Genomic DNA, 25,034 nt, shown 5'->3' on the forward strand with positions numbered 1-25,034 from the left:
TGAAGATTAAGGGTACAATATAAAGCACAGCACCCAGGCCTTAGTAAGGACTCTGCAAAAGTTAGCCACTGCCATTTGCCTTCATTTCAAGAGCAGCAGCTTCTTGTGTCTATTGCTATCCCCCTTCTAATGTGGCCTTAAATACTGAATAAAAAGGATCTCTTATGTGGTGTGTCTAGCCCTGGGGAGACAGGGACTATCGCTCCTCTCATTCTGAATGCTGTACTTCTATTAATACATCCTGGTTGCTAAAGTTTCTACTCTAAGGTTATTTTATTCTAAGAACTTTAAACATTGCCTATCTCCTCAAGCAGAGGAATTTCTAACTGCTGTTTTGCAAAACTCCAATTCTTTTTTTTTTTTTTTTTAGTTCATGTCCTTTATTAAAGCTTTTGATACATGTTATGAAACAGTTCTCCAGTGTACTAGTTTATATTTCTACCCACACTAGCTAGACTTTCCCATTTCCGCACATGCTGGTTAACAGTGGCATACTTATTTATTTATTTTAAACTTTGTTAACTTTGTTTTTATTTTGTTTCACTTTAAAGTTATTGAATATTTTGATATCTAAGATTTATTTATACATTTATTTATATTTTTTGCTTCAGCTGTTTGCATATGCATTTTAATCATCTACCCATTTTCCTTTTGTTGTGCTTATTTTTTACGTTAAATTTTTAAGCTTTTAATTTTATATTGGAGTACAGCCAGTTAACAATGCTATGATAGTTTCAGGTGGACAGCAGAGCAGCTCAGTCGTACATATGCATGTATCCATTCTCCCTCAAACTCCCTTCAAAATCCCCAGTTCCTGATGAAAAAGGGGCCTTTTCAATTACCAGGGTATTTTATTATTTTTTTGGCCACACTCTATGGTGTGCAGGATCTTCGTTCCCTGACCAAGGATCAAACCTGCACCTCCTTGCAGTGGAAGCTCAGAATCTTAACCACTGGACCACCAGCAAAGTCCTCAATTACCAGTGCATTCTAAAAGGAAGATGGTAGGGGATGACCCCGTAGATATTTTTAACCAAAATAGAATGGTGCAAAGTTAAACCATGGAGACATTTACCCATAACAGACAAATTTCCTGCGTCTATTATTAATGTTTCGGCAAATAGTTATCTTCCAGATATGTAAACTTTGTGTTTACTATGGTAGCATAAGCAGGTGGGTGGAAGAGCACCTGTTCCATTATGCACTAGCATGAAAGTACCATGAAAGTCCATAAACACGCAGCCTCCTTCTCCAGGACATTTATTAAATCTGCTCCAATTAGTTGCTTGTTTAATGCTTAGGTGGTTACAGCAACTGCTGCTCAACAGAAACTGTGAGAAAAGATCAGAGAAACGTCAACAGTTGACAACCTAACAAGAGGCCATTGTCCCCACTGGAAACTCAAGGGGAAGGACTTGGGTGCATATAAATAGCCTTTGGAATGAGGCACCTCGATCAACTGCTGAGGATACCCTGACAACAGGGACAGGTCTGGATTGACAAGAAACAGCGAGGACACTGCTAAAATGCCTCTCAAACACAGGGTTGAAAGCATCTAGCACACTCAGACCTGAGGTTGATTGTGTTGGGATTCCATTGCCATAATTATTTGTAATCAGTAAGTGGCTCACAGGCTACCTAGAATAGGCTGCTTGTTCTCTCCCCGAGGGTCCTAATCTAGTGAGAGTCAGTGGACTCCTTTGACCATCGATGGGGTTCTAGTCTGTTTGCCCAGAAAAAGAATCCTAGGATGTATAAATACCTAGGATTTCACACATAATCTCTGGGGCTTCATAGATGCCCCAGAAGCTCCAAGGGTCCTGGATTAAGAAACCCTGCTTTAGGGGCTTCCCTGGTGGCTCAGATGGTAAAGAAACCCTGCTTTGTGCTCTTTTTTTTTTCTTTAAATCCTTTACTCCCAGCAGTGAACTGATACTTTTTTCTTTTCAGAATGGATGTCTACTGGTCTACCCTACATTTCCAGAGTCTAGCCTTCCTTCAAGCCCAGTTCTTGTTCATACTCTAGTGCTCTGAACTTTTAGGGCACTTGCAGTTGGTAACAACTCAGTACCCAGTTATATATAGGACGTCCTGAGTCTATCACTCACACAGCATTGAGATATTCATCCAGTCAACACATATTTAATGAGTGCCTACTATGCTCTAGGCAATGTCCCCAGACGATGATTATATTATATTAACAGCAGGATCGCATAACACAACTTGCCAACTTCCCCACTAGACTATGTGTCCTCAGTGGCAAGGACCAGATCTCCTACCTTGCCAGATCTTTTTCTCTCTCCTTATTTCCACTCATCAGTAAAGGCTCTGTTCCAATGTCCTCTCTCCTGGGCCGGGTTAGGAAATCTTCTTGAGTACTCTCTGGCATCCTGTGATTACCACGTTAAAACTTCTCGGCATAATTTTGAAGTCATCTGTTTCCATGCCTGTCTCTCCCACTGTGTTTTCATCCAGGGCAGGGTCTTATATCCAGTAGCCTGGAGCCTGGAAATGGCGAAACTCAGTAAATATTTGTTGAATATCTGAGCTTTCACTCACCTCCAGGCCTTCAGAACATGCTGTTCTCTCTATCTGAAATATTCTTCCTCCTTTATTGTTTGCAGATTCTTATCAGCTTAAACATCGCTTCCTCAGGAAAGCTTTTTTTTTTCATTCCTAGGTGAAGTCAGGTCCCCTCACAAAATGCTCTCCCTAAGACTTTGAACATCTTCCTTGTTTAATATTTATATTCCTTGTTAGAATATCAGCTTCATCAGGGCAGGGGTCATGGCTATCTTATTTTCCTAAGAAAAGTGAAAGTGTTAGTTGCTCAATTGTGTCCAAATCTTTGTGACCCCATGGACTGTAGCCTGCCAGGTTCCTCTGCTCATAGAATTCTCTAGGCAAGAATACTAGAGTGGGTCGCCATTCCCTTTTCCAGGAGATCTCCCTGACCCAGGGATTGAACCCGTGTCTCCTGCATGGCAGGCAGATTCTTTACTTTCTGAGCCACCAGGAAGGAACCAAGACATTGTATGGTCCTTTACTATTCAAAGAGTGGTTCAGAGACCAACAGCACTGGCATTCCCTGGGAGCTTGCTAGAGATGTATAGTCTCAAGCTTTACCCCAGACCCATGAAATCAGAATCCCCAGGTGATTTCCATACACATTAAGGCTTGAAAAGCTGTAGTCTATTCCAAATACACTCAATAAATATGTACCAAATGAATAACAAGCATTGAACTGAACAAAATGGAACCAATTCAGCCTTGCTACTGCTGTTGTCTAGCACAAAGCCTGGCTCAAATTAGGCACTCAGCAGGTGTTTGAGGCACAAATACTGTCTTCTATTCATCCATCTTCACTGTGTTTTCTTCAACTGGCTTATAAGCCGAAAGTTGGGGTCCAGGGTCCTATTTTGACCCTTTTTCTTTTTTTTAAGTTGTGAAAGTTTATCGAGAGATAGTTAACAGCAAATTTCCAACATAAGGACAGCATGCTTGGTTTCAGTCTGTCTTTGTTTAAATTGTGGTTGTCCCTTCACATGCTTCTGGCATCTTAATGGGCTCTAGACTTGGTAGAATCTCCTCCTTGACATTAGGACCACCTTTGGGCTTATCCACAGTCTTCAACAGAGCCAGTTCCTATTGATCAGCTTCCATAACAGGCCCTTGAGCAGGTGCCCCTTCATCTTCACTGTCCTGAGCAGGTATAATATCCTATCTCTCAGTTGGTGGTTTCCCTAGTTGAGATTGTTTATCACTGGGCTGCTGAGCAACCAGAGGTCCAACTGGCTGGAAGACTGTCCATCATTTCCATGCAGAATTGGATCTTGTGTTTACATGCCCACTCATATTTTCCAACTTACTCCCCGGCCATATTGCTATGAGGATCTACTGGCTGAGTTTCATTCAATAAGGAAGAATCAGGATGGCAGGAACATGACCTCCCTGGCATAACTATTGTTGGCCTTTTTTTCTTATCTCTGTATCTTCTAGTTCTATGCCATATGCATAGAGAGTAGTCAATAAAGACTTGAAGCTAGCCTGATACTTCAAGGTTAAGTAATACATCATCCACTGGATTGGATTCAAGCTAGCTATTTTGAAGGGCAGGATACATGTAAAGTGATTGGGGACATTTCTAGTTGTTTGACACCTTTGAGCCTGAAGAGTTGTGCTTTTAGTCTTATTCCTCATCTCCATATGGAACATCCCATGTACGGTAACAAAATGGAGAGGCCATAGCAATGAGAACTTTGGTTTCTGGCTTTGACTGTTTTCACAGGACACTGTTTGGTTTGAAGAGGCCTAATAATGCCACTTGGGGAAGTGGCATCAGCAGTAAGGAATCCACCTGCAATGCAAGACTCAGGTTCAATCCCTGAGTCAGGAAGATCTCCTGGAGGAGGGTATGGCAACCCACTTCTTGCCTGGAGAATCCCATGGACAGAGGAGCCTGGTGGGCTAGAGTTCATAGGGTTCAAAGAGACACAACTGAAGCAACTCACCGTGCATACATGCACAATGAAGCCACTTACACAAGCAAAAACGGTGAAACAGATCCTTCTGAGTAGTAGGTTTTAGTATAACTGTCTCTTCCAGATTTCCTCCAGTAAAAAAACATGTGCCTTTTGGCATTTGGTCTTAGTATTAGGACAACTTACAAACTATGGGCAAAGGCTTTGTATCACTTCAGTTGCTCAGTCGTGTCCAACTCTTTACGACCCCATGAACCCCAGCATGCCAGGCCTCCCTGTCCATCACCAACTCCCTGAGTTTACCCAAACTCATGTCCTTGAGGTGATGCCATCCAACCATCTCATCTTCTGTCATCCCTTTATCCTCCTGCCTTCAATCTTTACCAACATCAAGGTCTTTTCAAATGAGTCAGCTCTTCGCATCAGGTGGCCAAAATATTGGAATTTCAGCTTCAACATCAGTCCTTCCAATGAATGTTCAGGACTGATTTCCTTTAGGATGGACTGGTTGGATCTCCTTGCAGTCCAAGGGACTCTCAAGAGTCTTCTCCAACACCACAATTCAAAAGCATCAATTCTTCGGCACTCAGCTTTCTTTATAGTCCAACTCTCACATCCATATATGACTACTGGAAAAACCATAGCCTTGACTAGATGGACCTTTGTTGACAAAGTAATATCTCTGCTTTTTAATATGCTGTCTAGGTTGATCATAATTTTCCTTCCAAAGAGTAAGCGTCTTTTAATTTCATGGCTGCAGTCCCCATCTGCAGTGATTTTGGAGCCCCCAAAAATAAAGTCAGACACTGTTTCCCCATCTATTTGCCATGAAGTGATGGGACCAGATGCCATGATCTTCGTTTTCTGAATGTTGAGCTTTAAGCCAACTTTTTCACTCTCCTCTTTTACTTTCATCAACAGGCTCTTTAGTTCTTCTTCACTTTCTGCCATAAGGGTGGTGTCATCTGCATATCTGAGGTTATTGATATTTCTCCCAGCAATCTTGATTCCAGCTTGTGCTTCTTCCAGCCCAGCATTTCTCATGATGTACTCTGCATATAAGTTAAATAAGCAGGGTGACAATATACAGCCTTGATGTACTCCTTTCCCGATTTGGAACCAGTCTGTTGTTTCATGTCTACTTCTGTTACTTCCTGACCTGCATACAGGTTTCTCAAGAGGCAGGTCAGGTGATCTGGCATTCCCATCTCTTTCAGAATTTTCCACAGTTTATTGTGATCCTCACAGTCAAAGGATTTGGCATAGTCAATAAAGAAGAAATAGATGTTTTTTTGGAACTCTCTTGCTTTTTTGATGATCCAGCAAATGTAGGCAATTTGATCTCTAGTTCCTCTGCCTTTTCTAAAACAAGCTTGAACATCTGGAAGTTCACAGTTCATGTATTGCTGAAGCCTGACTTGGAGAATTTTGAGCATCACTTTACTTAGCATATGAGGTGAGTGCAATTGTGCGGTAGTTTGAGCATTCTTTGGCATTGCCATTCTTTTGGATTGGAATGAAAACTGACCTTTTCCAGTCCTGTGGCCACTGCTGAGTTTTCCAAATTTGCTTTGTAGAAACAGGCATATTGATACATAAGATTAGGCTATTTTTTTAAATTAGATGAAAATAAAACTTGTATTTAAACATATTAATGCATCTAGTAATACTCTTGATGTTTCAGGAGAAGACTGCCCTGAATTCAACTCAGATACTTCTTGAGAACCTCTTAAGTTTGGTGGTACAAATTCAATCTTTGATCTTGAGGAGTTCTAATCTAGAGAGTAGATTGGGTCCTGAATTTTTTAAAAAATATTTATTTATTTATTTGGCCATGTCGGGTCCTAGTTGCTGCACGTGGGGTCTTCATTGTCACATGCAGAATCTTTCCCTGTGGCTCACAAACTCTCTACTCATGGTGCGTGGGCTCAGTAGTTGTGGTGTGTGGCCTTAAATGCTCTGTGGCAAGTGGGATCTTAGTTCTCTGCCTAGGGATCAAACCTGCATCCCCTGCATGCAAGGTAGGTTCTTAACCACTGGACAACGGGAAGTTCTCTGAATTTTTTAAGAAGTCTATTTACTAGGCTGTCAGATCTAAGAGACTATGGCTAGAATTTACATTTGCTCAGTGCTGTGGGACTTTAAAAGGAAGAATTGGAACTCCGGAATCCTGGAGCCTTTTACCCTTAAATTGTAGATCACAAACTTTCCCAACGAGTTTAAAGATTATCCCAAGATGGAGAGTCACCATGAAATGACTGGGCATCAAAAGCCATGGAAGTCTCTCCGACTCTTCCCCTGCCTGCTCTGTGAGAGTTTCCACCATCTCAACTCCTTCCAGATAAACCTGGACATTTTCAAGGGTGTTCTCACATGTACTCTACCTCTTGGTTCTTGGCTACTCAGTGACGGACACCATTTTGGTTCTATCCTTCTCCAATTTTTTGCAATGAATCTTTCATGACAAAACTGGTGCCCTGGGTGACCAAAGACACTCTAGTTGCAGGTCATGAAGAGCCCACCCAGCTGCTGGTGCCAGCTGGTGTGTATGGCCATGCCTCTGTCAGCACCTCCACTGATTTCTAATGCTGCCACCCACTCTGTCTGTGGATATGGTCAACACCTTTCCTCTCCTTCCCTGGCTGTGGCCAAAAGGCTCTAAAACAAAACCAGAGCACACACCTGGATCCAGTTAGCCATCTGCTCAGGAGCCAAGTAAACAAGGAATTTCTGAGTCACAGCCTTTCTACTCCCCACTTCATGTCTTGTGCTTGCTACCTCATCAGCCAGGAGAGGCTTGATGTGAGAAGCTCGATCTTTGTTACAGACATTCCCATTTTGCTCTCATTTACCGCCCTCCTGGGGGGAACCAATTTAACTCCAAATAAATTAAGGGACTCTATTGTGTAAGTGTGTTTGTAATAAGGCATATGCCTATGCTCCCCACACCTCCAAAATTAGCCCAGAGAAACACTCCCTTTCTCCCTGCAGTCAGCTCTGTCTGCCAAGGAGGAGCGCATTTCCTGAGGCTTGTTTGTCCTAGACCTTCCCATTCCCAGTGGCGGCCTGGGCTGCCTCGTTTTATTGTCTGCCTTAGAAAGAACAGTCTGGTTTGGTCAAGAGGTTAAGAATCTCAGCCTTGTACACAGCACATCAAGCAGTTAGGAGCACAGGCTTTGATAGCCAGTTCTGACACTGCTGTTTCCTAGTCACTCTGACTGTTCCCTTATCTGTAAAATGGGGAGATCCTTGTGACAGACGGGAACACTAAGTGAGGTTGCATAGACAGTGTTTGGCTTTGAATCACAATAATCACTCTATTATTGGTTGCTACTAATAAAAACTAAAATAGCTAAGTGGTTTCCTTTTAATAGTAAGACATGCAACAGTAGTGTTTTGACATGTCTTCCTGTCTCCAGCTTATTCTCTACAGTTCGTTTTCACTCAGCTGCTAGATTCATCTCCCCAGAACATCGTGATCATGTTATTACACCATGTGAAAATATCGGATGGCTTCCCATTCCTTACAAAGAAAGTTCGGAGTCTTTCTCTTTGTGCTCAAGGCGCTTTGATCTGGCCCCAACAAATGTTACCTCCTTTTCTCCACTACTCCTCTTCACACGTCCTGCACTCCAATTAAAATAAAGCCAACATTCCTTAGGCACACCCACACCCTGCACACTGTCCTTTTTATCTGGAATCCAGATTGTATCTCTTCTTTGTCCCTAGCTCAAGTGCCACTGCCTCCACCAAGCTTTTCCCAGCCCACAGTAAACCCCATAACTCTTTATGGGCTTTGGGGCACTTATCTTTTGTCACCACATAAGTATCTTCGTAAACTTTGTGCTCCAAATTTATACATACATCTACCATATCAGATGATTAATGATTATATCTGCCTGATTCATCTCCATCTTCCTAAGCCAAGGTTTCTCAATCTTGCTGCTATTATTTTGGGCCAAATAACTCTGCTGTGGTGGGATGTCATCTGTACGGTAGGCTGTTTAGCAGCAACTGTGGCCTCCAGTCACTAGAGGCCAATAGCATCTCCCCACCCCCGGTATGACAACCAAAATTGTCTCCAGACATTGCCTTTGTCTCCTGGAGGGCTAAATCACCCCTAGTTTCGAACCACTGCCCCTGACCAAGCTTGGAGGTCTGAATATGGATGTGTGTGTGTGTGCTAAGTCATTTTAGTCATGTCTGACTCTCTGCAACCCTATGGACTGTAGCCCACCAGGCTCCTCTGTCCATGGGATTCTCCAGGCAGCAATACTGCAGTAGGTTGCTGTGTCTTCCTCCAGGGATGCTCCTGACTCATCTCCTACGTCTCCTACATTGGAGGGCAGGTTCTTTACCACTTGTGCTACCTGGGAAGCTCCTCTGAATATGGATGCTGCTGCTAAGTCGCTTCAGTCGTGTCCGACCCTGTGCAACCCCAGAGACGGCAGCCCACCAGGCTCCCCTGTCCCTGGTATTCTCCAGGCAAGAACACTGGAGTGGGTCTGAATATGGATAGTTCTCAGTAAATGCTTATGAAAGAAAAAAAGGAGTTTGGCTTATGTCGTTTTAAATTTAAACAGTAGTGGAATGTACGATTAATGCCATTATTTCAGTAATTGGAAATAAAAGTATAGAGTCCCCATGAGAACTAAGAACTAAGAGACAAAGATTTGAATATCACTAGCATTGAATCAGTCAATAGGTATCTATTGTGTAACCATGTTTATGGAGTGTGGAGTCGTAAAGAAACCGCCTGCCAATGCAGGAGACATAAGAGACATGGGTTTGATCCCTGGGTTGGGAAGATCCCCTGGAGGAGGGCATGGCAACACACTCCAGTATTTTTGTCTGCAGAGTCCCATAGACAGAGGAGCCTGGGGGGCTGCAGTCCATGGGGTCACAAAGAGTCAGACACGATGGAAGTGACTCAGCACACACACTAGTGGAGTCAGGTAGGAGTTGGGTTCCAGTACTGGCCTCACCAGTACAAGCTGTCATGTAGGTGAGCACCTTAGTGTCTATAAACTTCAGTTCCCTCATTCTGTAAAATGGGCATAATAATTGTAACCCATATGTGGTCGTTATGAGGATAAATTAGATAATGCACTTAAAGTGGTTAGCAGAGAGTCTAGAATGTAGTTAGCACTTAATAATACCTCAAAGCTATTATTAATGCTGTGATTATTACTGTAATAATGATTCATGTCTAATTCTTTAGGAGGTCATAACAGTATTATTTATTTCCATTTTACAGATGGCTTGTGGTTGGAATCTGGATCTTCTCATCTCCAACTTTCACTACATCATCATTTATCTGATACAATGCAAACAGAATCACATTTACAGGAAGAATAATTTTTTTAAAAAAAATTGGAAACTGAGTGCAAACTGCCTACAGCAAAAATTCTTTTTCAATTGGTAAATATCATCTTCATCCATAACTATCATTGGGAAATTCAATAACTGCTTATTAAGCACTTTGGATAAGTACATGTGCTAGATATTGGATATAAGACACCTGTGTTGCTAAAACACAGCACCTGCCTGTTTGTAGCTTACAAACCCGCAGGCTCAAAGATTCCATCCTTTAGGCTTAAAAAAAAAAAATGAATTCGTAAGTTTAGCAGCCAGTTGGCACCATTTCCAGGCAGCGTTTGATTTTTGGAGTAAAGCAGCAGGAGCAGCTGCCTCAGTCTCTTGCAGAAGCTGAGAGAGAAGCTCAGGGACAGGACAACAGGTAGGTGGGGAGCGAACTTCCGCCTGCGACAGTCAATCAGCTCAGTGTATCTGTCAGGCCATTCCACCGTCCAGCAGAACAAATCTCTTGCCTTAGAAAACAGAGAGAAGGTCAGGAAATTTTAGCCCCAAACCAGTTCTATCACCCACAAAGTGGATGACTCGGGGGCAAAACAAAACAACAACAACAACAAAACCCCTCTTCAAACCTCTATTTACTCATCTGCAAATTAAGGGCATCAGAGGATATGAGTGGTTCTTAATTAGTGTTACCCACATTGGAGGTGAAACGCTGGAATAGTGTAGATAGTGCAGTAGCTTTTTTCAGCAATTACTGGCCATTAGCAAAATGCCTGACGGCTCTATAAATATACCTGGAGGGAAAAAGCGTTTGTAATCACGTTAGATCTCTGATGTTTAACCGTGTGTATTATCCAGTGGGTTAGATTCATTTGTTTGTTCATTCATTCATTAAGCAGTTGAGCACAGTGGCTGTATGCTGGTCCTGGACTCGGACCAGACACTGCCCTTGTCCTCAGAAACATTTTACGCGTGAAATCAATCATAGGTTATAGGGGAGGCATGAAGCCTTTTCTCCTCCCTAAGTACGAATCCCTGAGCTGGATCTGACATGCCGCTGTGGATCCGGTGATGGCGATCCCTACTTCCCGACTCCTTACCGTCAGCTCCTTAGAGCCCGTTCCTATTGGCTGGGAAATTCTCCAGCAGTTGTCCGAGTCCCCCCACCTTGGGTTTCCGTGGCGGCAGAGGGATCTGCTTCGAGTGCCCTCAGATTCCTGTAGGTGGAGCCAAACCCCCTGGCTGAGACGCCGGGCTTGCTCCCTCCGCAGGCCCCGGTGGGCGGGCGGGCGCTTCTCAAGCCACCTCCTTCCCTCTCTCTCCTCTCTTGTGCGGTCCCCTCCACATCCCCACCAACCGAGTGGGTCGGAAGGAAAATCGTGCCAAACTTGGAGACGGCTGCCAGGTTTCTCTCAAGTCTTGGCTTAACAAAGGAAAGCAAATTACAAAAATGGAAATTTTCAAACCAGCGTTCAGTGGTATTCAGATCGACGTTTGGGTAGCACGCAGGCACAGACCGCATTCGTGCTATTTTGTGATTAAAATGATACGGAAAATACCTCCTTGCTGGGGTTTTCTTCTTCCAAAACGACTTCTTTCCCTTTGCGAATTTCCCCTTTCTTCGGGGAGCGGCAGCCCCCTGACCACTCTAGAACTGCTAACATCTGTTGAAATCTTGCCTCCCCTGACTTTTTTTTTTTTTTTCCTCTAAAGAGTTGAACTTTAAAAAATGCCTGCACTTCGCAGTCTGGAGAAATCCAGATAAAGAAGTTTCTAGGCACTTTCCCAGGGAGTCCTGCGTTTTGTGTAAGGAACTCCGAGTTCTGTGACAGAGCATGAATCGTCTTTCCATTGCACCTCCATGCGGGAAGGATACCTGAATACGAATCTTGCCAGAGACACATGCTACCTTATTCTCCTCTCCGCTTGAATGGTGTGCTCTGTCTCATCCTTTAAAAAATGGTTTTAAAATGGCCATTGAGTCGGGTTTTCAGTGATTTTACAGTGAAGTTAAAAATAAAAAGAGGAAAAAAAAAAAAAAAAAGCCTGATCATGTCCTCCTTGCTAATTTTTGCAGTTGCTAGATAGGCCCTGTCCCAAGTGGGTTTGTGAGAAAGGCGCTCCCATTGTTAGTCTGCTCCCCCACTTCACTCCCCCAGACGGTACCATTTCTTTCCTTGGAAGCTTTGACTGTCTCCTTCTTACACAGCTGTGTTTGCAGTGCCTGGAGACAGGTGGGGGAGCAGCCTCCAGGCCAAAGCTGCCAATTCTCTCTCTAAGGACTGTCTGACTAGCTATTAAAATTTAAAGATCACACACATGCACACACACTTTTTTGGTAGCGGTCACTCTTTGTTATATAGGGGCAGCTGTACTACCAATTAGCCAGCCTGATAATACTAGAGGTCACAGCCATTCTGTTTGTATTCTCCAGCCCACATAAGCATTGTGTGCGTCTGTGCAAAGTCACTTCAGTTGTGTCTGACTCTTTGCGACCCTATGGACTGCAGCCCACCAGGCTCCTCTGTCTATGGGATTCTCCAGGCAAGAATACTGGAGTGGGTTGCCATGCCCTCTTCCAGGGGATCTTCCCAACCCAGGGGTTGAACCCACATCTCTTATGCCTCCTGCATTGGCAGACAAGTTCTTTACCACTAGTACCACCTGGGCTAAGGCTACATCTTTTTTTTGTTTTTTGGTGGCACTCAGAGCCATGCAGATCTTAGTTCCCTGACCAGAGATTGAACCTGTGCCTCCTGCCATGGAAGTACAGAGGCCTAACCACTGGACTTCCAGGGGAGTCCGATGGCCACATCTTTCTAGGCACCATAGATGACCTGATCCTCTGGCCTTGGCCCAGTGTGGGGACGGATTAGGATCATAGCTGCTCATCTCAGCAGGTAACCGTGGGCAATCTTCAGGCAGTGGTCACAGTACGAGGTCCTTGTTGGTTGGGGCCTACACAAAAGAGAATTCTCTGCCTGGGTCAATTAAGAGTAGATAAATCACACTAGACTGGTCATGTTTTTCAGACTTCAGAATGGAAGGATGATTTTTCCAGACTGGATCACATACCCTGTGGTTTCACCCTGAGGATTCTAGCTCTGAGCACCTTGTCCTCTTTAGGACCCTTATGTCTTATCTTATGCTGTTACCTTCTCTTAGAATTCCCCCTCCCCCATCCTCTGCTCTACTGACAAACTCTTGTCTTTCAAGACTTCTCAAATGCAACCCCTCTGAAGTCTTTCATAGCTATGACCATGTGTCAGTACCCCTGTAGAGTTCATCACCCTGTCATCTGTCCGATATAACTCTATTGCTTGATCTCTACAACATATTCACCATATTATGTGTATTTTTATGCCATTTTCTCCCCTGAGAGCACAGGCAGGGAACACGTCTTATTTACCTCATGACCCTCACACTAAAAATTCTCAAGAAAAAAAATCTCATGAATGAATAAAGAAAAGTGCTTGTTTTTTAAACATTTTCAAAGAGGAAATTTGTTTTCTTTCAGGTTGTTCTAGTTCAAGGGCTAGACTTCTATGACTGTGTCTGCAGAGCTGAGAATAAAAATCCTCAATTTATGTTTAAGTCTGATTTTAATATCTCAGAGACATTCTTCTGCTTATGGTAAGTTTGATACGCATGTAGGTGGAACATTTCTATATCCCCACCATCTGATTAATGCATCTGTTCTTACAAAATCTGATGAAGCAAAATATCATCACAAGCATGGAAGCTTGTAGGATGATGGAGTCCTATTGTTTGGTGCTTCCCAGGCGGTGCTAGTAGTAAAGAACCTGCCTGCCAGTGCAGCAGACATAAGAGATGTGAGTTCAATCCCTGGGTTGGGAAGATCCCCTGGAGGAGGGCATGGCAACCCACTCCAGTATTCTTGCCTGGAGAATCCAATGGACAGAGGAGTCTGGTGGGCTGCAGTCTGTGGGATCTCAAAGAGTCGACCACGACTGGAGTGGCTTATCATCATCATTCAGTGCAGTCTTACAAGTTATACTAACTAGTTGTTATTTATTAGACTACTTACTGAATTGCTCAACCTCGAAACCTGGAAATGTCCTTGGGACTTCTTTCTCCCTCACTTCCCACATCTGGTTATCTCCAATTATGTCACTTCTCCAAATTATCTCTCAGATGTGTCCACTGTTCTCCATCTCTGCCATTGCGCCATTCCAGGCCACTATCACTTCCCACCTGGACCATTGCCAAGGCTTCTAGTTAGTCTTCCTGCTTCTTGTCTTGCCTGCCTCCCACCCTGTCATTCCCTGGGCAGCCACTTTTTCAGTGACTGCACTGAACATAATCCTTTACATGGCATGGTGTGTTCTGGTTCCTGCCTGTATTTTGAGGCTCTTTCTCACTGCATATACTAGCCTTCAGGTCCTTGAACTTGCCACAGTCCAGCCTACTTCTAGTTTATCCCTGTGCTTACTTCTCCTGCAAATAATCATTCTCTCTCTTGGATCACTTCCCATCTTTGAGAAATCAATTTCAGCGGCACTTTCTTGGAGATGTGTCCCCTACTTGTCCTCCCCACTTCCTCTCTCCTGGATAGATCAGGTCCCCACTATTGTTCCTCCTGATGCCCTATTTTTGCTTCATGTTAATCATCACAGGTTACGGCACCAGTGGTAACGAACCTGCCTGTGAATGCAGGAGACATAAGAGAAGTAGGTTCAATCACTGGGTTGGGAAGATCCCCTGGAATAGGGCATGGCAATGTACTCCAGCATTCTTGCCTGGAGAATTCTATGGACAGAGGAGCCTGGCAGGCTGCAGTTCATTGGGTTGCAAAGAGTCAGACGTGACTGAAGCAACTCAGCATGCACAGTGATAAAATTATTGATATTTTTTATTTTATGTCTGTCTCTGTAATCACACTAGATCACATGAAAGCAGAGATCTTGATTCTTTATTCAAAAGAGTTGACCTGTGTACCCAAAGCCTAACATATAGTAGGTTGTCAAGAAATACTCTGGCTAGTGCTGCAATAAAAAAATGTAACAGGTTGTGTGTAGCAGGCCTGTGACATGAAAGTTTCATGCAAAAAAATAAATGGTAATCTGAAATGAGACTCAAAGATGTTTATGCACACAGAGCAAGCGAGGGCAGGACTTGAGTTATGATATGATATCCCACAGCCTTTCTCCACTGCTATTTGAAAAATAAGAAGAGAACAAGAACAAAAATATTTGTCTTACAGCTCTACCAAGATTTAGTCCTCCCCTTTCTCTCCCCCTTGCATCAAGTACATCCTGTACTTTTGGCAACATGTTGACTGGATATTTAAAAGCTGTGAACTGTTCTGAAAATTTCACATACTGGGTTATGGGCCATGTGTGTTTGATCAAAATTCAATTACTACGCTGTACCATACTTGGAAACCTATCATCCCAAGTTATGAAGTATGACGAAATAGGCGAACCTAATTGGTTCAGTATGGGAACAGTATCAACCAAGCTTGTTATGATAAATAGCTTCCTGTGTTAAAGGTTCTCTAGAGCTTATAAGTATCTTGGCTCACCTCCTTCAGTGGAATAAGAATATTGCTCCCAGGGACCCCCTAGATCACTGCCCCTCCAATGGAACGGCAGTTGAGGGTTTTCTTCAACTTACTCCCCCTGAAAAAGAAAAATGCTGTGCAATTTTTCCTCTTCCTTATCGTTTCTTCATTTAGAATTTGAGCACCTGTGAACTTTTTTAGCTTTCTTCTTCCCCAGAAAAAAACAATTTTACAGAATTATGAAGTATTCCAAATATAGGAATATAGAGCAAACATCAGACATCCATGTACCCACCACTCAGAATTAACAAATAGTTATTTTTTTCCCTATTTCCTTCAGATTTTTTTCTCTTTGTTTTTTATGAATCCATTTGACTGCTTCCTGGGACCAAAGATGGACCACTGTTTATTAAATCACAGTGTTCATGAGATTTATGACTTCAGTCCTGACATACTCCAACACACTTGAATCAAATGCCTCTTATCACAGAGTGGTACTTGTAAGTGGTAAGTTTTTTCAGGTGTTGAAATGGACTCAATGAGAATTCCTGGTCTATATTGTAAATGAGATTTCAAGGATCCTCGGAGGAGGAGTGTTGTTGGAGGAGTGGCCAGAGAGATCAAGACATTGTCTTAAAAGTTCAGAAAGGATAAACAAATAGAACAGAAACTGTTCACATGCTCTGTGGTCATCATGGGCATATACACATAATTTTTCTTTAGAAGTTGGGTTGTTTAGGCATTTGGGGTTGGGTTAGAAGTATTCCTTTCTAGTGATCTCAGTAAAGGATGAAACAGTTGGATGATTGTCATCTTAACTTCTGGCATTGGCATTTTCCTTAGAAGTCAGGTTTAAGGCCAGGAAAGTTTACATGTATTTTTTTATTAATAAATTTTTATTGCAGTATAGTTGCTTTACAATATTGTATTGCCTTCCACTGTACATGTAAACCATACATTTACATTTATCTCCTCTCTTGCATTTCACTCCCATTTAGGACCAAGTGCATTAAGTAGAGTTCCCAACAGTTGTCTATTCTATACATAGTATGCGTAGTGTGTATGTGTCAGTCACAACCTCCCAATTCCTCCCACCCCACCCCTGTCCCCTTGATATCCATACCTTTGTTCTCTACATCTATGCTTCTATTTCTGCTTTGCAAATATTCATCCATACCATTTTTCTAGATTCTGCATGTATGTATTAATATATGATATTTGTTTTTCTCTTTCTGACTTACTCCATTCTGTATGACAGTCTCTAGGTTCAGTCACATCTCTACAAATGACCCGTTTTGTTCCTTTTTATGGCTGAGTAGTATTCCATTTATATATGTACCATGTCTTCTTTATCCATTCCTCTTTTGATGGATATTTAGGATGCCCCCATGTCCTGGCTGTTGTCAATAGTGCTGCAGTGAACTTTGGGGTGCGTGTGTCTTTTTGATGTTTGCATGTATCTACCTTGGATTCAAGTCATCCATTTGCAGTGACTTCCTCATATTTGCTCTCATTTTGTTCACCATTTTTTTTAGACCATCTTCTTTATTCCATTGACAAAAATGCATAGTGCTAAATCTGCATGTATCCCCTGGAAAAAATCTTGTGTTCCATAAAAAGTTGTTTTGGTAAAATGCAGGAGCCTTAGTTTGTCCTTGACAACAATTCATCAATCATGAATGCTGCAATATACAACCAAGACACAGAGGAAGATCCTTGGTGAAGGTAAATATGCAAACCCACACAAAGGAAAAGTGAATATATTGTATGGTTTAGCAGCTTGAAATCACAATGCTGCCAAGATTAGATTAGAGACATTCTTGTTCTGTGCAGTACAATTAGGTTTACTTTGGAAACTGCAATTAGCTTAAAAGTTGTGATTTCTGAAATGGCCCACTCTCCTTTGTTTTCCTATATCAGGTGGATGATAGTATCATAATCCTTCGTAATTTTTAAATAGAACTTTCAACAAGAAGTACTCCCTGAGTACTATAAACTTCAAAAAACAGAATGTAACGTAGGCACATAATTTTTTTTCACTTAACAAATGTCTGATTTTGGCAAATCAGCTTCTTTTTTTTTTTGTATTGAATCTTGCCTGATTGAATAGGATGGGAATTGCCAGAATAAATGCTATTATTTGTATGCAGTAATTATGGAAATAGTCCTTGTCTTTCTAATCGGGATCAGGGTCTGTCTGCCTGTAATAAACTTAAATGATAAAGAATTGCTGGCTGCTGCTACTGGTAAGTCACTTCAGTCGTGTCCGACTCTGCGTGACCCATAGATGGCAGCCCACCAGGCTCCCCCTTCCCTGGGATTCTCCAGGCAAGAACACTGGAGTGCGTTGCTATTTCCTTCTCCAATGCATGAAAGTGAAAAGTGAAAGTGAAGTCACTCAGTCAAGTCCAACCCTTAGCAACCCCATGGACTGCAGCCCACCAGGCTCCTCTGTCCATGGGATTCTCCAGGCAAGAGCACTGGAGTGGGTTGCCGTTTCCTTCTCCAAGAATTGCTGGAGTGTAATGCAAAAGTCAGTTACTAGCATGTGGTTATTCTAGATGAATAGCAGATAAAATGGAGGGATGCATTTTATAGAGTGAGGAAGAAGTCAAATAACAAAAATATGTCCACTTCTCTAATTTAATGAAATCACTATTTCAGGAAAAGAAATTCCAGTTTCTCTCTTTGGAAAGTGTCAACATTTCCTTCATAAACTTCAGTGTATTATCTTAAAACATAGCTTCACTAAATATAGGTCAAACTCGACCATGGTAAGCATCAGTTTTAAGATAGAAATTCTCTCAGTAATCACAATAAACATTTTACTGTAATAAAAACAGAACAAAGCTTTGGAAAAGCCACATTACACGGTTCTCAAGAGACGCTGAGAGAAGTAAAACTTGTCTTAAAGAGCTGGTGTGCCGAAGTGTGGAACCCTGTCTCTTCCCCTGGTGTTCTTTGTGGTCCTCCTTCCATCTCTCTCTGTGTATTTATCTATCCCGGCTACTACATATCTCATATTACCAGTATGGCACAAAGGAGTCTAAGGGCTCTGGCATGTGTTAGAACAAGTCTCACCCTGAAGTCATGAAATATAAGAAACACAGTTTGTTTTCTTTAGAAGAAATTAAAGTGAAGGAGCAGCTCTCTGCCAAGGAAGGAGGCAACATCGTGTTAACCAGTGTCTTTAAAACCAGTGTGCTCTGTGCTTTGGAAGGTCTGGTGCAGGGGTCGGCAAACTTTTCCTGTAAAGGGCCAGACAGTAAATACTCTCAGCTTTGCAGGACATACGTTCTCTGTCACAACTACTCAGCTCTGCTGCTGTAGCATGAAAGCACCACAGACAACATGTAAAAAAATGAGTGTGGCCGTGTTCCAATAAAACTTTATTTATGGACACTGAAATCTGAATTTCATATACTTTTTTATGTGTCATAAAATATTATTCTTTTTTTTTTTTTTTTTAGCTTTTTCCAACCCTCTAAAAGTGTAAAAAATCATTCTTAGTTTGTGGGCCATAGAAAACCAGGTGGCAGGCTGGATTTGGCCCACAGGCTTATGCTCTGGTTGAGTATAGTTTTTCTTCACTTAACAAATGTCTGTTTAGCACCTACTTTGACCAAAATACTTTTAAGACGTTTTGATAAATATTAAAATGTAGAAGACGTTCAACAAACATTTAACACATATCTGTCAAGTTCTGCGATGTCCCAGGCACAGTGCTAGGTACTAGAAATATGATGGAGAACAAAACAGACACCCCCCTGCTCTCATGAGTTTTTGTTGTAATGAAGAATGGAAAGTACGACAGCAGGGGAATCACAAGGCTTGTGATAGCACATGCAGATATAACCTGACTTTGAGTAGCTTTGGGTTTTGTTTTTTCCTTAAATTTTATTAGTTTTTTGACCACACCATGTGACATTTAGAATCTTCATTACCCAACCATGAATCAACTTGCACCCCTTGTAGTGGAAGCACAGAGTTTTAACCACTGGACTGCCAGGGAAGTCCTGGCTTTTGTTTTTTTTAAATGATACTTTGTACTTGATCTTCCCATCTCTAATCCCTCCCCTCTACTTCACTATCTAATTATTCTTCTTAAGGTAGAGGACAATCTGTTGCCCCTTCCATTATGCAGTGGTCCAATTAACCTGTCACCAGGTAATTATCTTATCTTTCCAGAGGGTGGTATCAGGTAGGGGGCTAAGCTTGGGTCTCCATTGTTGGAAGACTGAGTAGTCATCAGCAGTACCATCCAAATAAAACACTATGAGAAGCTTTCTCTGTTACTGAACCCATAAATAACAACCATCTCTGTCACTGTGTCCACTTAACTTTATTTGTGTACCCATTGAGCAAGCTCTGGCATTACTAGCAAAGATGCTGGCTGATATTCACAGATCAGATCATCTTTCCCGACTGTTATTGAGTGATTCCTCTGTAGTGAGTGCCCCCTGATAACCATCCCCATAGAACACAAATATTCTCACCCTTGGGAGCCATTCTGTGGGGTCTAACATTACAACTCTCTCCCATTCATCTTTGCTTTACCAATCCTCCAATCTTATTCCTCCCAAGTCTATGACCATCTAGCTAAACAATTTAGCACCGCCTACAAATTTCTGTAGATCTCTACCCCTTCTGTTTCCTTCCAGGCAAAGGGGCAATGCTTGAGGTTCTGCCTACTGAAAGAATTACCTTTCCTTACTGTCCCTGGTAGCTCAGCTGGTAAAGAATCTGCCTGCAATGCAGGAGATGCTGGTTAGATTCCTGGGTCGGGAAGATTCCACGGACAAGGGATAGGCTACCCCTTCCAGTATTCTTGGGCTTCCCTGGTGGCTCAGAGAGTAAAGAATCTGCCTGCAGTGTGGGAGACCCAGGTTTGATCCCTGGGTTGGGAAGATCCCCTGGAAAATGGTTACCCACTCCAGTAGAACTGGCTGGAGAATTCCATGGACAGAGGAGCCTGGCAGGCTACAGTCCATGGGGTCGCAAAGAGTCAGACACAACTGAGCAACTTTCACACTCACGTTCATTTTTCACTGTCCTTCAGAGTCACCCTTAAGTAGGGCATACTGTTGCAGCAGTCCACTTTTAGCTAGTGCATATGCCTGCAGTTGTTGCTGCCTCAGGTCACTTTTCATAAGCAACGTGCCACAAAGCTATATGAACAAGTGGAAGAGGCGACAGTGCTGCCAGAGTAGGTGCACAGGGAGTGGGGGTAGCCTGCATCATGCAGCTTACACTGCCTTTACCACTTGTGTTAGTAAAATCTTGTAGTTGACACTTCTACATAATTTTGGACTGCTACTATGTATGCACAATTCTATGGCTTGATGAATTAGATAATTCAGTTCAGTTCAGTCGCTCAGTCATGCCCAACTTTTTGTGACCCCATGGAGTGCAGCACGCCAGGCTTCCCTGTCCATCAAGAACAACCGGAGATTACTCAGACTCATGTCCATTGAGTTGGTGATGCCATCCAACCATCTCATCCTCTGTCATCCCCTTCTCCTCCCGCCTTCGATCTTTCCCACCATCAGGGTCTTTTCCAATGAGTCAGTTCTTCGAATCAGGTGGCCAAAGTATTGGAGTTTCAGCTTCAGTATCAGTCCTTCCAATGAATATTCAGGACTGATTTCCTTTAGGATGGATTGGTTGGATCTCCTTGCAGTCCAAGGGACTCTCAAGAGTCTTCTCCAACACCACAGTTCAAAAGCATCAATTCTTTGACATTCAGCTTTCCTTATAGTCCCATTCTCACATCCATACATGATGGCTGGAAAAACCATAGCCTTGACTAGATGGACCTTTGTTGGCAAAGTAATGTCTCTGCTTTCTAATATGCTATCTAGGTTGGTCATAGCTTATCTTCCAAGAAGCAAGCGTCTTAATTTCATGGTTGCAGTCACCCATCTGCAGTGACTTTGGAGCCCAAGAAAATAAAGTCTCTCACTGTTTCCACTGTTTCCCCATCTATTTGCCATGAAGTGATGGGACCAGATGCCATGATCTTAGTTTTCTGAATGTTGAGCTTTAAGCCAACTTTTTCACTCTCCTCTTTCACTTTCATCAAGAGGCTCTTTAGTTCTTCTTTGCTTTCATAAGGGTGGTGTCATCTGCATACCTGAGGTTATTGATATTTCTCCCAGAAATCTTGATTCCAGCTTGTGCTTCATCCAGCCCAGCATTTCTCATGATGTACTCTGCATCTAAGTTAAATAAGTAGGGTGACAATAAACAGCCTTGACGTACTCCTTTCCCTATTTGGAACCAGTTTGTTGTTCCATGTCCAGTTCTAACTGTTGCTTCCTGACCTGCATACAGATTTCTCAACAAGCAGGTCAGGTGGTCTAGTATTCCCATCTCTTTAAGAATTTAAGTATTTTCTGCTTTTTGGTGTAGAGAATGAAAAATTTATCCAAGCAATAACTTCATACCAAATACCAGGGTTGTTTTGGTTGATTTGGTCTGGTAAAGAGACCATATTTGATAAAGTATTTTCAGTTGAAGTGCTGCCAAATGACTAAATAAATTTAAGAGAATTCATTGTCATTCTCCAAAATGTGTACATCTTCTGCCATGGACACAGTGGTGAATTAAATGGGGCTATGTTAAAAATCACCACCCAGCATCTTTCAAATCTTATTTTTGAGATAGTTTATTAAATTACTTTAAGGTGAACATCTTTGTAACTAACACATGATTCAAGAATAGAACTTGGCCAGTCATCCCAGAAGTCTTTACATGTCCTTCATCCCCATCACAGCTGGTTTCCTTCCTTCAAAAGTAATAACCATCCTGACTTCCACATAGTGATCACTTCCTTACATTTGTACGCTTTTATCACCTAAATGTGCATTCTTAAATATTATAGTTTTATCATGCCTATTTGAAAGTTTATACAATTTATCCCAGCCTGTTGGAGCTATAGAGTTTCCCAAAATCTGATTTTTTTTTTTTTTTTACTGCATACTCACAGAGCAGTTCAACTTGCTCCTTCTCCTTCTGCATTTCCTGCAGATTGGCACCCAGATCCAGAGCCCTGAAGGGACTCAGGTTCAATCCCTTTGGTAATACTATAGGTGATGTTTTATTCTTTCATTAGAGGACACAATAATATCAGTCTGATTTTCACTTTTTTATGATTTCAATTGCTGGTGAGGCTCAATGCCTAGATCTGCTTACTTATTGGAGGTTTCAAAATTATGATGTTTTATCATTTTGTTTTCATATTAGCTGGAATGATTTTATAAATATAAACTTGCCCATGTGTATTAACTGGTTGTTAATTCACATAGAATAGGCAAGATAAATGCTTGATTCTTTCCTTTTGTTTATCCAGTTCTCAAGGAAGTAAGTTGTTTCCTTTCATTCTCTGAAGGTGACTAATGAGTTGATTTTTCATTTACTATTATTATAAGTAACTCATGGGTTTAAACATATTTGAGGAGTTTTGATCTTTTGCAATCTTTCCTGAAACAGAAAATTTCCCATCAGCCTAAATAGCAGCCTCTTCAAGTAGGCTTCTGAGTCTTTTTGATATGACCCCTGTGGTCTTTGAGAGCTCCCTTGCTATCTGGTATGTCAAGATGTTCCAGGCATGTCTTGTATATATCCTTCCCCAGACCTGAACCCAGTCTTTTCCCTCCAAATCCTTGGTTTCTTCTCTTCTTTCTCCTTCTCCTCCTTTTAATTTGGCCATGCCTCCTGGCCTTGTGGTTCATGAGATCTTAGTTCCCAGACCAGGGATTCAACCCATAGCCCCAGCAGTAAAAGCATAGAGTCCTACCCACTGGATTTCCAGGGAATTCTCCCTGGCTCTTTCTAATGAGGAAGGGTATTTCAAAACCACAATCAGGAATGTAGGGATGCCCAATATTACTGAGCCAGTCATGGGTTCTAGTTCATACTATTTCTAATTTAAATTCAAGCAACAGGATCTTTTATCTAACCTCTTCTGTATTACATTTGTATCTCCTTTCTTCCACACTGAGAATCTTGGTTTTCAAGGACATGATAGAAATGTTATTCAGTAGCTAAGTCATGTCCAACTCTTTGTGACCCCATGCACTGCAGTAAGCCACACTTTTCTGTCCTTCACTATCTCTGGAAGTTTACTTAGATCAGATCAGATCAGATCAGTCGCTCAGTCATGTCTGACTGCAACCCCATGAATCACAGCACACCAGGCCTCCCTGTCCATCACCAACTCCCGGAGTTCACTGAGACTCACGTCCATCGAGTCAGTGATGCCATCCAGCCATCTCATCCTCTGTCATCCCCTTCTCCTCTTGCCCCCAATCCCTCCCAGCATCAGAGTCTTTTCCAATGAGTCCACTCTTCTCATGAGGTGGCCAAAGTACTGGAGTTGCAGCTTTAGCATCATTCCTTCCAAAGAAATCCCAGGGCTGATCTCCTTCAGAATGGACTGGTTGGATCTCCTTGCAGTCCAAGGGACTCTCAAGAGTCTTCTCCAACACCACAGTTCAAAAGCATCAATTCTTCGGCGCTCAGCCTTCTTCACAGTCCAACTCTCACATCCATACATGACCACTGGCTATGGTTTTTCCAGGTTTGACTAGACAAACCTTTGTTGACAAAGTAATGTCTCTGCTTTTGAATATGCTATCTAGGTTGGTCATAACTTTTCTTCCAAGGAGTAAGTGTCTTTTAATTTCATGCCTGCAGTCACCATCTGCAGTGATTTTGGAGCCCAAAAAAATAAAGTCTGACACTGTTTCCACTGTTTCCCCATCTATTTCCCATGAAGTGATGGGACCAGATGCCATGATCCTTAGTTTTCTGAATGTTGAGCTTTAAGCCAACTTTTTCACTCTCCACTTTCACTTTCATCAAGAGGCTTTTGAGTTCCTCTTCACTTTCTGCCATAAGGGTGGTGTCATCTGCATATCAGAGGTTATTGATATTTCTCCCGGCAATCTTGATTCCAGCTTGTGTTTCTTCCAGCCCAGTGTTTCTCATGATGTGCTCTGCATAAAAGTTAAATAAACAGGGTGACAATATACAGCCTTGATGTACTCCTTTTCCTATTTGGAACCAGTCTGTTGTTCCATGTCCAGTTCTAACTGTTGCTTCCTGACCTGCATACAAATTTCTCAAGAGGCAGATCAGGTGATCTGGTATTCCCATCTCTTTCAGAATTTTCCACAGTTTCTTGTGATCCACACAGTTAAAGGCTTTGGCAGAGTCAATAAAGCAGAAATAGATGTTTTTCTGGATCTTTCTTGCTTTTTCCATGATCCAGCAGATGTTGGCAATTTGATTTCTGGTTCCTCTGCCTTTTCTAAAACCAGCTTGAACATCAGGAAGTTCACGGTTCACGTATTGCTGAAGCCTGGCTTGGAGAATTTTGAGCATTACTTTACTAGCATGTGAGATGAGTGCAATTGTGTGGTAGTTTGAGCATTCTTTGGCATTGCCTTTCTTTGGGATTGGAATGAAAACTGACATTTTCCAGTCCTGTGGCCACTGCTGAGTTTTCCAAATTTGCTTGCATATTGAGTGCAGCACTTTCACAGCATCATCTTTCAGGATTTGGAATAGCTCAACTGGAATTCCATCACCTCCACTAGCTTTGCTCGTAGTGATGCTTTCTAAGGCCCACTTGACTTCACATTCCAGGATGTCTGGCTCTAGGTCAGCGATCACACCATCGTGATTATCTGGGTCGTGAAGATCTT

General features: G+C 42.3%; 1 long non-coding RNA gene and 1 pseudogene across 1 annotated transcript; both read right to left on the reverse strand.

The window, feature by feature from the left end:
- Positions 1 to 1,243: 1,243 nt before the first annotated feature.
- LOC113890506 lies at positions 1,244 to 2,608 on the reverse strand. The gene is made up of 2 exons (XR_003510510.1): positions 2,280 to 2,608; positions 1,244 to 1,331 (listed from the first exon to the last, which is right to left on the reverse strand). It is a non-coding gene; the product is annotated as an uncharacterized LOC113890506 (long non-coding RNA).
- A 914-nt stretch (positions 2,609 to 3,522) lies between these two features.
- LOC113890507 lies at positions 3,523 to 3,855 on the reverse strand (annotated as a pseudogene).
- Between the last annotated feature and the right edge of the window lie 21,179 nt (positions 3,856 to 25,034).

The sequence above is a fragment of the Bos indicus x Bos taurus genome, chromosome 3 (genome assembly GCF_003369695.1).
Source record: "Bos indicus x Bos taurus breed Angus x Brahman F1 hybrid chromosome 3, Bos_hybrid_MaternalHap_v2.0, whole genome shotgun sequence".
Classification (NCBI taxonomy): Eukaryota; Metazoa; Chordata; class Mammalia; order Artiodactyla; family Bovidae; genus Bos; species Bos indicus x Bos taurus.